The 12,042-nt window shown below is 38.9% G+C and overlaps 1 long non-coding RNA gene across 2 annotated transcripts in view; it reads right to left on the bottom strand.

The window, feature by feature from the left end:
* The window catches only part of LOC110396736, a 17,512-nt gene continuing 6,326 nt past the window's right edge, over positions 857–12,042 (bottom strand). For both annotated transcript variants that reach the window (XR_002437217.1, XR_002437218.1), the window contains exons 3-4: positions 7,311–7,434; positions 857–1,122 (exon numbers count right to left, since the gene is read on the bottom strand). This is a non-coding gene — a long non-coding RNA (uncharacterized LOC110396736). The remainder of the gene's footprint in view (positions 1,123–7,310; positions 7,435–12,042) is intronic.

Genomic DNA, 12,042 nt, shown 5'->3' with positions numbered 1-12,042 from the left:
TCTTCCAGAAAATGTAATTTCTTACATTAATAGCTCACAAGGTGTGTTAATTCTGTTATACATGGCTTCTGATCATTACTTCATAACACTATTATTTTTGAAGACAGATTTTAAGCTAGTTTATTAAAATGCCTGTGTTGTTGTTGACATTATTTCTACAAAGGAAATTAAACCTTTATGTGAATTTCAGCTACTTCTTTACAAACACAAAAGATAAAAATCAATCCAATTTTGCTGCTAGAAATTCTGGACTAATCCAAATCTGTGTTACTGTTGCAGACTTAAACTGACTGAATGCTCTCAATGTGAAATGGGAACACCAATGTTTTGCTTCTTTCACAAATGTTTGTTCATTACAAGATGTTTTCAGTCCTACCTAGAGACTTGAGAGAAGGGTACAGTGAACACTAAGTTCCGCTTGCTTGGGGAAATGGATGGGGGGAAAAAAGCAAGAAAGAGGGAGAAACTGTCAAGCCTACAGACTAATTCATTTTTTGAAGAGCACTGCTTATACAAAGAATTAGATGTGTAAAACCAGGAACAGCACATGAAGGTGCAGGAATCAGAGCAACATCTTCCTCCTTATTTTCCCAGAGTTGACACAATAGAGCTTTGTACTTGGACACTACTAAATGAAAAATCCATTTTTCCTCAGATTAATGACATAGAAATTACTTAAGGCTGGAGCCTAAAATATAAATAGGACTTTATTCCGTATGCAGTCAGAAAGAAAGAATAATCAAAACAGCAGCACAGCTAATAGCCACCTCACCATATTAATGTCTTTGCCTATGCAAGATCTGCATTACTGATTTTTCTGTTACTGCTTTTCTGGGATTTGAGATGCTGCAGGGAACTGCAAAAGCATTTTTCTTTGGTTATTTTGGAGGTGCTACATGTTTCATAAGTAGTTGACATCTGAAGCAAGGAAGCTTCCAGGGCAAGAATGATTCTGCCACAGTGTTTGCACAGGGTCTGGCACAGCAGCTCCACTGTTCAATTAGATTGCTTGGAGATACAGTAGTACCACACAGAGTGTCAAGTAGGATGTGTGAGGGACATCCACGATATTCTTCAAATGCAGATCGATCACTGTGTTTCATTAGTGTTAATTGTTGCTACCTACAGAGAAAAAATTATGACCTCAAGCCAAATGTCTTTATTTACATCTTTGAAAAATAATAACAATGGAAAGTAATGAAGTAAAACACAATAGTAAGTATGTGACCCATGCGCGTTTTCAATCACAGACTGCCTGAGCTCTTCCACATGAAATGACAGTTGTGTCTGAAGATGACAGAAATAAAAAAAAATGAAGAAGCCTGCTACACAGAATGTAGAAAATTGTGACGTTTGCCTAGCTTCATACTCCAAAATCACATTGTGCTACATTTCAGTATTTCTCCTGGGTCCATGGCTGAGCAACCTTTTTTATATTAAGCTACCACAGCTGTGGCAGATGGAGGCCTGTGATTTGAGCCTAGGCATTTGTCGTAGATGAGAAATATCTAGCCAATAACCCATTTATTTAAAAACATACATGGTAGGTACCAGAAGGGCCAGCATAGATTTTTTCTATCACTTGGCCAAGGAATTCCAACACCCTGTGATAAAACTCATTTTACTCATGACAGGGAAGTGGTAAAAAAAAAAAAAAAAAAAAAAAAAAAGTCAATTGAAAACATTCCTTATAATCTTAATGAAGTAAGAGGAGATAATAAAGAATGCATCCTTATCAGAATAACACAATTAAGCAAATTCAGCTTGCAGCAGTACATTATTTTGCATTTTGAATTATTTTTAAAGAGGCTCCTCTCCTGCCTAAGGTGCATATGAGTTGATAAGTAAATGGTCATTTCACATGTTATCATGAGAGTAACAACAGAGTGAGTAATGGAAAAGTTTTAGACCTTTCATTTTATGCCAGAAAATTGGTTCCTGTCTTTGATAACTTAGTGGTCTTAGAGAGGCCTATTTTCCAGTATCATCCAATGTATCTACCATAAATTGTCAGTTTCTTAGAAGGCCCCATTGCCTTCATTAAATACAAAATACGCTTCTGATGTTTCTGATTTTTCCATTGCACTGGAAATCAAGTGAAGTAACTCACTGCTTGTAAAATTATGAGCAGTCAATCTTACTTTTTAATAATGGTAGGCACACATGTATATTGCCTATTTTTTTTTTAATAGAATTATGTAGGGAGACACCCAGAAGGTTAGCTAAATGGGTCTAGTATAAATCTGGAACATCAGCATCTCCCTGCATAAATTTACAACAAGCTCTGACTCCAAAAGGTTAACAATATGGCAGATGGATATCACAATGTGTGAAACTCAGAAAAGCCAAGGTTTGGTTCCAAAAGCAGTTAAAAGTTTGACTATTTCCTCAGTCCTCTCGAGTAGGCTTTCTTGACTGAAGAAAAGCACCTGCTGCTTCAGTCAAGCCAAAAACATCACTCACTCATGTCTTTTGCATTACGTCTACTCTTCATCTCACTGAGAATCTTAATGGAATCATTAGGAAATACTACTTCTCTGAAAGAGTGGTCACATGCTGGAATGGGCTGCCCAGGGAGGTAGGTGGAGTCACCGTCCCTGGAGGTGTTCAAGGACTGTTTAGACACTGTGTTGAGGGATGTGGTTTAGTGGGGTTATATTGGTGGTAGGCGGATAGTTGGACTGAATGATCTTGTAGGACTTTTCCAACCTTGCTAATTCTGTGATTCTATGAATGCATGAAAGTAGAGGCAAAAATGCACAGGTGTGAGTTACTCAATTTAAACAAATAAATGTCAGCCTCTGGAAAAAGTTAAAGTCCAGTTTGGGGTTAAGGTCAAGTGTCTTCAGTGCTCATTTTATGCTGAGATTTTCTCTTGGAGAAACAGTTTTTCAATACCAAAAAAATTTGTATATTCTAGCCTCTTGGTGCAAAAGCTTTTCTTGTATCCACACATACCTGATTTCACACTGTGCAACTTTTTGTCCTGTGGATGCTCTCCTTTCACATGGACAGCCTGAACCAAATGTAGAGAACTGGAAAAATCTCAAACTAAATAAAATATTTTTTTCTCACATTCCTGTCCTTTTAATATTTTATATTGCTGTGATTTTAAATTGTCATCAGAAAAGGCAAGAATAATTCTCTATTACCTTGGGTAAATAATTACTGGTAATATGTATACACAGCATAAAGCTACGCTTTGCTGATGCCAAGAAAGATTGGAATTAATGAAAATGAATGGTCTAGCTGTACTCTGGGCCTCCATTTATCTAGGTCTTTACTTGAACATGAAGCTGAGCAAGATTAATATCTCAAAACCTGTGGAGAAGGGAAATCCACCTGGAGAAAAGGGCTAATCCTTCTTAGACATTCACCTCCTCCACAGAGTAGGTTTACTAATACACTTAAGATTTTTCACTTCAAGAAAGCCAAACATTTCACTCCTCCTCCTCAGCATGGTGTTGTGTCTCCCTCTGATGGAATCTGGGCCACATTTTCAGGCAAATCAACAAGCTAAAGTCTTGGATAACAGAGGAGGTCTTAGCTCCTATCATGGATATAGATTAGAGGACCTAGATTTACAGCCTACTACTCTATCAAAACATGATAGAGTTAAGGTAGAGCAGTAATAATCCTCACATAGTTAAAATATTTAGTGACTTAGGATCTGGTGATAAGGACGAAACAAACTTTTTCTTGTTACAGTTATCACCATCTGTATGTCCTCAAAAAATAAAAATAATTTAAAGAGAAACATCACCAGGACAGTCACGGATTTCAGTAAATATAGTGGTTTTTTTTAAAGTTTGAAGGAGTACCACTGAGCTTCAGAAAGAACGTCTTATACCTGCTGTCCCTAGGCCTAAAACCTTACCATCATATCTGAATCAGCACTATTCCTAATTAAAAAACAAATCACCAAAAAATAAGGTATAGCACAAAAGACTGATATTAGTTAGAAGAGATTGGAGTGCTAGAAATGTCTCTGCAGGAGTCAAGACTAGTGCTCTTTTATTCTTCTGGGGATATAATATAGAAAATCACAGGAAACTGTCTAATCAGAAGTAAATGCTGTTTCTGTAGAGCATTCTTTTTGTTTCTTTAAGCAATGTGCTTGTGGAAGGGTGACTGCCTGGTGCAGTCACCCTTCTGACTGAGCAGAAGGGAGCTCAGTCCCTTCATTTGTGTGACCATACAAAATTTACCAGTGAAGGTGGAGCCTGTTTTAGGAAGTTCGCATACAGATTGCTACAAGTGTGTAAGAATCTACTTTTCTTTGTCGGGCCCCATAGAATTAGTTCATTGAATACTTCACTGAAAAGCACTCTGGTGGAGAATGTTTTTATATTTCTTAGGTGACATAAGCTTATTTTGACCCTTCCTTGAGGGATAGGAATTCTCACAATTTTTATTCAGAGCTGGCTGGAAGCTAAGTGACTGCAGCTACCACAGAGCTGAGTGCCAGCTGGTGAGGTCTGCTGGTAACTTGTGAGTCTGAGGCACTGTGTTTAAATATGGGGCCCTGTCTGATTCAAAGCATGGGCAGAGCAAGCCAATACTTGCCAGCAAAAGACCAGAGTCATTTGCTTCCTTCATCACACCATTGACTTCGTGGCTTCCAGTCTGGCTTCAGCTAGTACTGATTTCAACTGTATGAGTTAAATCCCGCAACTGGATGTTCCCAACAGCCTGACCACCGCTGCGTTCCTGGCAAATGGCACTTGACTCCATATACAAAACTGGAGATACCTGCAGTTGGAACTGTGTTCCAATGAAGGTAAGATTTACCTCTTGGTTTTAGATCTCCTTCACCAAGACTGTGTGTTCTTAATGGGAGAAATTGTTTCTTTGGCAAGGGTTAGCCCTGTGGGTCTTCACCTAAGCCAGTGGTTTTCAGCTCTGGGGATAGCAACAATGACCTTGATTCCCTCCCTGGGTGGGCTGTCAGTTTGGACTCTTCTCAGAGATATCTGAGATTCAGCTAATGATGGCAGTATTTCTTCTATGGTTTAGATTACTCTGGATAAATTTTTATCTATGTCCTCCCCTCTCTATATTGAAAAGGCTCCATTTTATGTTCTGTATAGCAGGCACTAGTCATATTAACTTGTGAATGAATTTGTGGTGATCACACACTGATATCTGGAAATGCAGGACACAGAAATGATGACAAGCAGTGAGGATGAGCTTGTTCTAGGAGGGCAACAATTAAAGTATTTTGTGTCTTCCAGTCATTTGATTTGGAAAAGGTAAAAATACAGGAGCCTTGCGTGGGGCATGGTTGGGGATTTTTTGAACATTAGCATTTCCTAGGTTACCAGTCCCTGTCTGATCAATGTATTGCATTAAAGTTGTAGAGGGCCAAGGTACACATAGCAATGAAAAGAATAGCTGTGAGAAACTGAACACCTTAGCAACTGGGATGAGCTGTTTTAGTTTGAACAGAATAAAGGGAAAGTTATGAAATATTGTAGCAAGTAGCATGTGGGTCAGAACACCACCAAGGAGAAGGGACTGGCCAGGAAATATAGGATCAAATTTAAATGGGATACTTTGGGACAAATTCCAACAAATACTTTCAGACAGAGACATAGGGAATTAGGCTGCCGAACTGGATATCAGCTCCTCTGCTTACAGCATACCTTCTGATTTCAGTCAGAATGGCTTTTGCCAGAACTCAAAAGGAGCATGCATCTCCATTGGAGACCTGCAAGAGTTCACTCAGTGCACACAAACACAAATGTATCCTGTCACTCTCTCTCTATGCTGTCATCTCTCTCCACGAACTCATACACACAAAAATAAAGAAGTAACACATAATTACCTCAGCTTTTGAATATAAACTGTATGATACCACAGGATAGAAATGGTTTCTGATGAAGACCGTCTTTAACAGCACAGCTGGTAAGAGCCAAGAAATATTCTGCTCATGGAGGCCATTAAGCCGTAGGAAGGTGCACATATGGGGAGCACTGGCCACTTACAAATTTGGAAAGAGAAGTATGTACAGGCTGGTTCCAAAGGAAAAGCAAAGAAAGTAAACTCCAGAAATATGAGAACTTCCTATTGGTCCTTCAAGCCGCAGAGCCCAGGAGACCACAGTTGCTATAGCACATAATGGCACCGCTGCTTTCACAAGTAACAGTTGAGATGTGCTCCAATCTACATAGGAAGCCTTAAGTTACGGTGCATTGTCACAGCATCAGTGCCTAACCAATCCACCCACTCACACTTTATAGATCATAGAGGAACAAGGAACACTTTGGTCTGTTTCAAACCCCTGAACAGTTAATCTAACTGAGGTTTTTAAGGTTTTAGCAGGTCCTTTTAATAGCTGCTGTGGTAGTGTACAGTTAACCTTTATTGCCGTAAGGGCCCTATTAATGATGAGTTATGTTCATCTCCTTTAAGGAAGGAGGTATTACACTTCCAGATGTGCTGATACACTTGACATACGCCCTGTGATTGCTGAAGCTCTCAGGCACCAAAAGAGTGCTGTTTTCACAAATTTGTAATTTTTGTTAATACTGTGCATGCACATACTTGTAATGGTAATTTGTGCATGCCACTCAGGAACTGAGTGATGAAACTCCATAGAGAGAGATTGACTAAGGCAGTAAGACTGTATTGTATATAACTCCGCATACTGAAATCCCACTCTCACAAACTCAGACTATATAGAACTGGTTTCCTTTTGCTTGCTTCAATTAGAATATCCATAAACATTTTCAGTTGTTGCTATCATCACATCAGTTTGAACACATAAAATAGCTGATTTGTAAGTATATGCAATTATATTTCTAAATGAAAGCATTGAATTTGATTCATTTCAACTACTAGATACATATTATGTCTTGCTGTTCACCATTCAGAAAGAAGCCAGGCGATTGCATGACTGTTGATGTTGCAGTTGTTACCGCTAATAATTACTCATCCAGAAACCCATACCCAAGCCACTGGATTTTTTTTTAGCTTCCTCTTAAGAAAAAAAATCATCATCTTTCCCTCTGTGAGAAGAGGGATAATGGCTACATCTGCTTTGTAGGCTGAGGAGATCGGGGCTGACCTGAAACCCAAAGTCTTGACATCACATCTCCATATTTCTTCTGTAGGAAGCATAAAATAAACCCAATTTTGTCCTGCTAACATCTTCTATCCTGCTATGCTTCACAGTTGGATCCTGGGGTATCCTCTGTGCTTGCTATCAATCACTTAACACCTACAAAGGACAGCTGAGGTCTACAGAACCTGCTGAATGAAACATGGGGTGCTAGGTACCATTCACCAAGGAAGAACACAGCACATACCTTAGTTCTGATGTGGGAGGACCAGAGGGAAAGCTTTCACAAGGGTTGTCACTAAATTAGTTACGAGATTCAAGTGGGTGGATAGCAGATTTGGTGCCTTGACTGGTCTTGCCCAGTAGTTTCTCTGTTAACACAGAAGATGCAAGTAATGGGACCTCAGTGACCAATATACATTACCTGGTTAATAAATAATACATTTCGCTGACAATCTGTTCTTCAGCTGGCTACATGTCCCAGTGCAAAACATTTTTCAGACAAATAGCAAATATGCTTTCAGAAATCTGAATCAGCCCACAAACAATTTGCTAAATAAAAGAAGGGGCAGGAGATAAATGTGTTATGAACACATTATTGACAATACCTGATCAGCTGAGACAAATAAGGCATACAATAAGAACTTGAGGTTAGACCTTTGTGTGAAAATTATGGTCCTCTTGCTGTTTCAGTACTGTATTTCTGTTTCCTCCTCCTTACTTAATTTTATCTCTTCCTTGCTTGTGCGTTCTGGTTTGGTTTTATTTTAGTTTATGCAGACAAAACACCTGTGCTCCTCCAAACCGATGCTGCACTAGAAAATAATACATGGGTAGCAAGTCCTACTCGAAATGGCAGAATCAACAGCAGCTGATGAAGGTGCACTTCCATCAGACTCTAATGTGCCTGAGTAAGAACATTTACCCAGCAGCCCATCCAAGTGGTAATGCCATTCCTCAAGAGTTCTGGGCTCTTACTTCATGCTTCACACAATCAACAAAAGGGAAAAGACAACTGTGTGATAAACAGATGAACAAAATGAATCCATGCCGCCAAGGATGCTACTGAAGTGAAAGCGTGAAAAGACAAATGTTTCCCCAACATATCCAAGCCTTGTTGGAACAGTAATGCAGCAAGATAGTACTGATTATGTTGTAAAGGGTATTTTGAAAACAAAACAATGAGATGACATCATGAATGGTATCCTAAGGCTTGCAAGTTACCTTCACAATTCAATGACACCAATCACAACTGCTGTGCCAGGGCTCCAAACCATGCAAATGCAAAACAGCTCTGACTTAGAGGCTTTGCAGAAAGGTTATCCCAGCTGAAAAGCTCTACTGTCTCACAAAGCACACCTACCCAGAGCAAGATCGTTACCATTTCTCTGCCTTAATTTGTCCCCAGAGTCCCTCTGAAGGATAAAGCTGGCTTGTAAGATAAAAAGTAATGGCCTGAAACTCAAGGCACATTGCTGCACTGTGACCACAAACCACTTAGGCTATGTCTGTAAGCTCTCATCAACAGGAATCAAGGACCTCTATTTTCCTTTTCCTCTATGCAACTATAGGTGTAAATAACTTATTTCATTAAATTATATAATAATTTAAAGCAGAAGAGACCTCTAGAGATCCTCAAATGGAATCTCATTTGTCATACATACCTAATTAATCAGATCCACTTTTTTTTTTTTACATACAAGCTTACCAGAGACAAAAACATCTTGTACTTCCCTGGCACATGAAAACCCTAATCTTAGTTAAATATTATTCACTACTTGTAGTAATAAGAACAGGAAATCAGAACAAACGGGGTCTGCCCAGAAGTCTGTTTTTACTTTTCCAACTTATTTCCCTCTTCAAACCCTACTAATTTTGTCTCATTTAGAAGGCTATTTACTTGTCAAGGCATAATCTGTGACTGTAGCATAGGGCAAAAATCCCCTACCTTATCGTGCCTAACCTGACAAATCCCAACAAACTGAAAAAGGCTGAATAACATAGCTCACAAATAGCAACACTTGACTGCCATATTAACTGAGAGTATGGTTGAAAATTATTACAGTACTGTTATAAACGTAACTGCTTTATATGAAACTATTCATGTAATATGATGGCAAGCTTTAGAGAGAAAGTACCATCCAGCTGGGAAAACAAAAGGAACTGAAGGCTATTTAATTGAAATCACCTTCTGAAATCAATGCAAAAAGCCCTTCTGATTCATTTTATTTCAAGGCAGCTAAAAGCTAGGAGATGGGACTACAGCAGTTGTGCCATCTTCCAGTCACAGACAGGCATTTCTCAGCTGTGTGATCCTCTGCCTTACAACAGTCCTTCCACTCAGAGGCATGTAACACTAGATCTCATCCCACAAGGGGTCAAAATATGTGGAAGAATCCAAGGAAATATTCAGACAAAAAAAATCTGTAAGAATTTTATGATTCTGCAACATATCCATAGAAAGGTCATAGACATATGACCATTTTACTGACTCAAAGGATTATATATACCAATCACAAATTGTCTAAGGAATCTGAACTCTGCTGATTACAAGATAGCTGTGAATGGTGTAAATGAGTATTAAAGAATACGTGCTCAGAAATGCTGGTTTTGCTTCTGCTCTACCCTAAACTTGACTTTGGATGACAACACTGGCTTACATCTTTTGCTGTACTTCAAGTCGTGCAACATTTGTGTCATTTTCCTGGTAGCTCCATGGGTGGAGGACAAGAATTGCACAAAGAATACCCAAGCAGTCAGACTTGTATCTTGCTGTTAAATACAAAGACATCCTATCTGCTCAAAAACTCCCTGGGACTATGGGTCTGGGAACATATACTAACCTTGTTTTATGATCACATTTTCTTACATCTGCCACAGGTATCTGAAAGGGGCCACTGATGTAGATATCTGAAGATTTTGTTGTGGCCAAACTCTAGATTCTGTTGGCAGTTTTGGCTGGACTGGTTTCTCTGAAACCTAGAAGCAGATTTATCTCCTGCTGAGAAGGTTTTGGATCCTGATTTGAAACAACAGCTGTTAAGAATTTGCCCCATTCTGACTCTCCCTCTCTGAGCTGTGTCCACGAGTCCTGCTTCTTCCACAGTGCCTTCCAGGGAGACCACATTAAGGTGCACGTTGATTTGAGTGGTTCAGAACACAACATGGATATCCATGTCCTCTACGCTTGGCTATAGCTCTTCCCTTTTTACCTCTTACTCTGTTTTTGATACCTAAGGCAGAAATCAACCATTTAAGTACTTGCAGTGTGATCAGCTGAGGCATAAAATACAGTAGCATAAATATCAAATGATTATGAACATTAATAATTTGATTAAATTCCAATCCAATCACTTCACACTCCAGCAAGCTCTGAAGTGTCTTTCTGATGTTAGAGTGAGCATAATTCATTTGTTGCACAGAAATGGGTTTAAAGCATATGTACTAATGTACTCCTGACAAATGATCACCACAGGTATTCCATATGATAGCCAAGGGTGGTGTTTGGTTGTGTTGTTGTTTTTTTCATGAACAAAAGATAAAGGAAAAGTACAGTGATGCTCTTCAGAGATTTTGATTAAGTACAAACCTCAGAATTTTAATCTGAATATACTGTAATATTTTTTCCACTTCAACACAAAATATTTTGCTCTATTATTGAATAACTTTCTCTACTATTTTTTCTTTAATATAGACTTTTCTTTAAAATGAAAAAAGATGTTCAAAGTAAAAAGGAAAAAATATTTAGAAAATGAAGAAATTACACACATAAAATTTCTTTGCTTTTTTTGCAAAAAAAAATCCTTGCTTTTTTTGTCATATGAACTTTCTGCTTATGTTGCAGCTGCCATCATGAAAGTTATCTGGGATTCAAACAAATAGCATGCAGTAAAAAAGCAATGTGACTGCTGCGATCACTCACCAAGTAGTGGCTAGCTGGTGAGAGATACGCTGCTGAAACACTCACGCACCGACCACTGATTTGATCATTCCAAACAATGAGAAAAGCCTGTTTGTAAACACACTAAAAAAGAGTGCCTAATCCATCACACAAATTGTTTGCTGCAGATGGTTCCCTGACTATATCTATAGTTGTGCAAATAAAAATAGATGACCATATAAGTATGGCATGCAGACCAACTGGGTTATCTTGTCTACCTGTTTATCATCAGTCACAGAGTCCCAGCATCCACACATGAGCCAGGAGTGCTCATTGACTTCTGATTGATTCTGGCAAGGTTTAACTTTAATCTTTTCTGCAGGGCTTTTTCTTATCCTGTGGGATCTAGTACTTACTTACAGCCTCAGAATCTGTATCATGAAATGATAAAGCGCCAGAAAAAGTGAAAATAATGTTTAAGATTACAGTTTCAAAGAAACAAAAAAATGTAGGGCAGAATCCGGAAAAAAACAGTATATTGCTAGCTGACACCAAACCATCGAACAGCACCATCCAGTACTAATCTTCAGAGACAGAACGCTAAAGAATTTAAGCCAAAAAAGCTCTTCAGGAAGCTGCTACACGTTGTGCTTCAGGTTGCCCATGAACACAAACCCCACAGAAGTGACAGCAGAATATAAACCAACTGGTAAACCTTACAAGATCTCCTGTATTCATTTACTTGCAGTTTTGTGCACCTTCTGTTATAGCAGTGTCTTAGTTTCAGCTGGGACAGAATTGTTTCATTCAGAGCATCTGGTATGATGTATGTTTTTGTTCTAGGAAAAAGTGTTGATAACACATCAATGTTTCTGGTTGCTCTTAAGCAATGTGGTACAGAGGCAAGGCCATTCTCAGCTGTTATGGTTTTGTGATTTTTTGTTGTCGGTATTCCACATCATTACATCATGTAAGGTACGGGCAGTTAAAGAGTTAATTCCCCGGTTACTGTAAACTGCCTTTTTTGGTGTGGCCCTCTGAGGGGGAGGGGAGGAGGTGCACTCCCCAGGGGTCTTTGCGGGAGAGGGGGTGGTGAAGC

Source organism: Numida meleagris, chromosome 3 (genome assembly GCF_002078875.1).
Source record: "Numida meleagris isolate 19003 breed g44 Domestic line chromosome 3, NumMel1.0, whole genome shotgun sequence".
Classification (NCBI taxonomy): domain Eukaryota; kingdom Metazoa; phylum Chordata; class Aves; order Galliformes; family Numididae; genus Numida; species Numida meleagris.
This window is presented reverse-complemented; position numbering and strand designations above follow the sequence as displayed.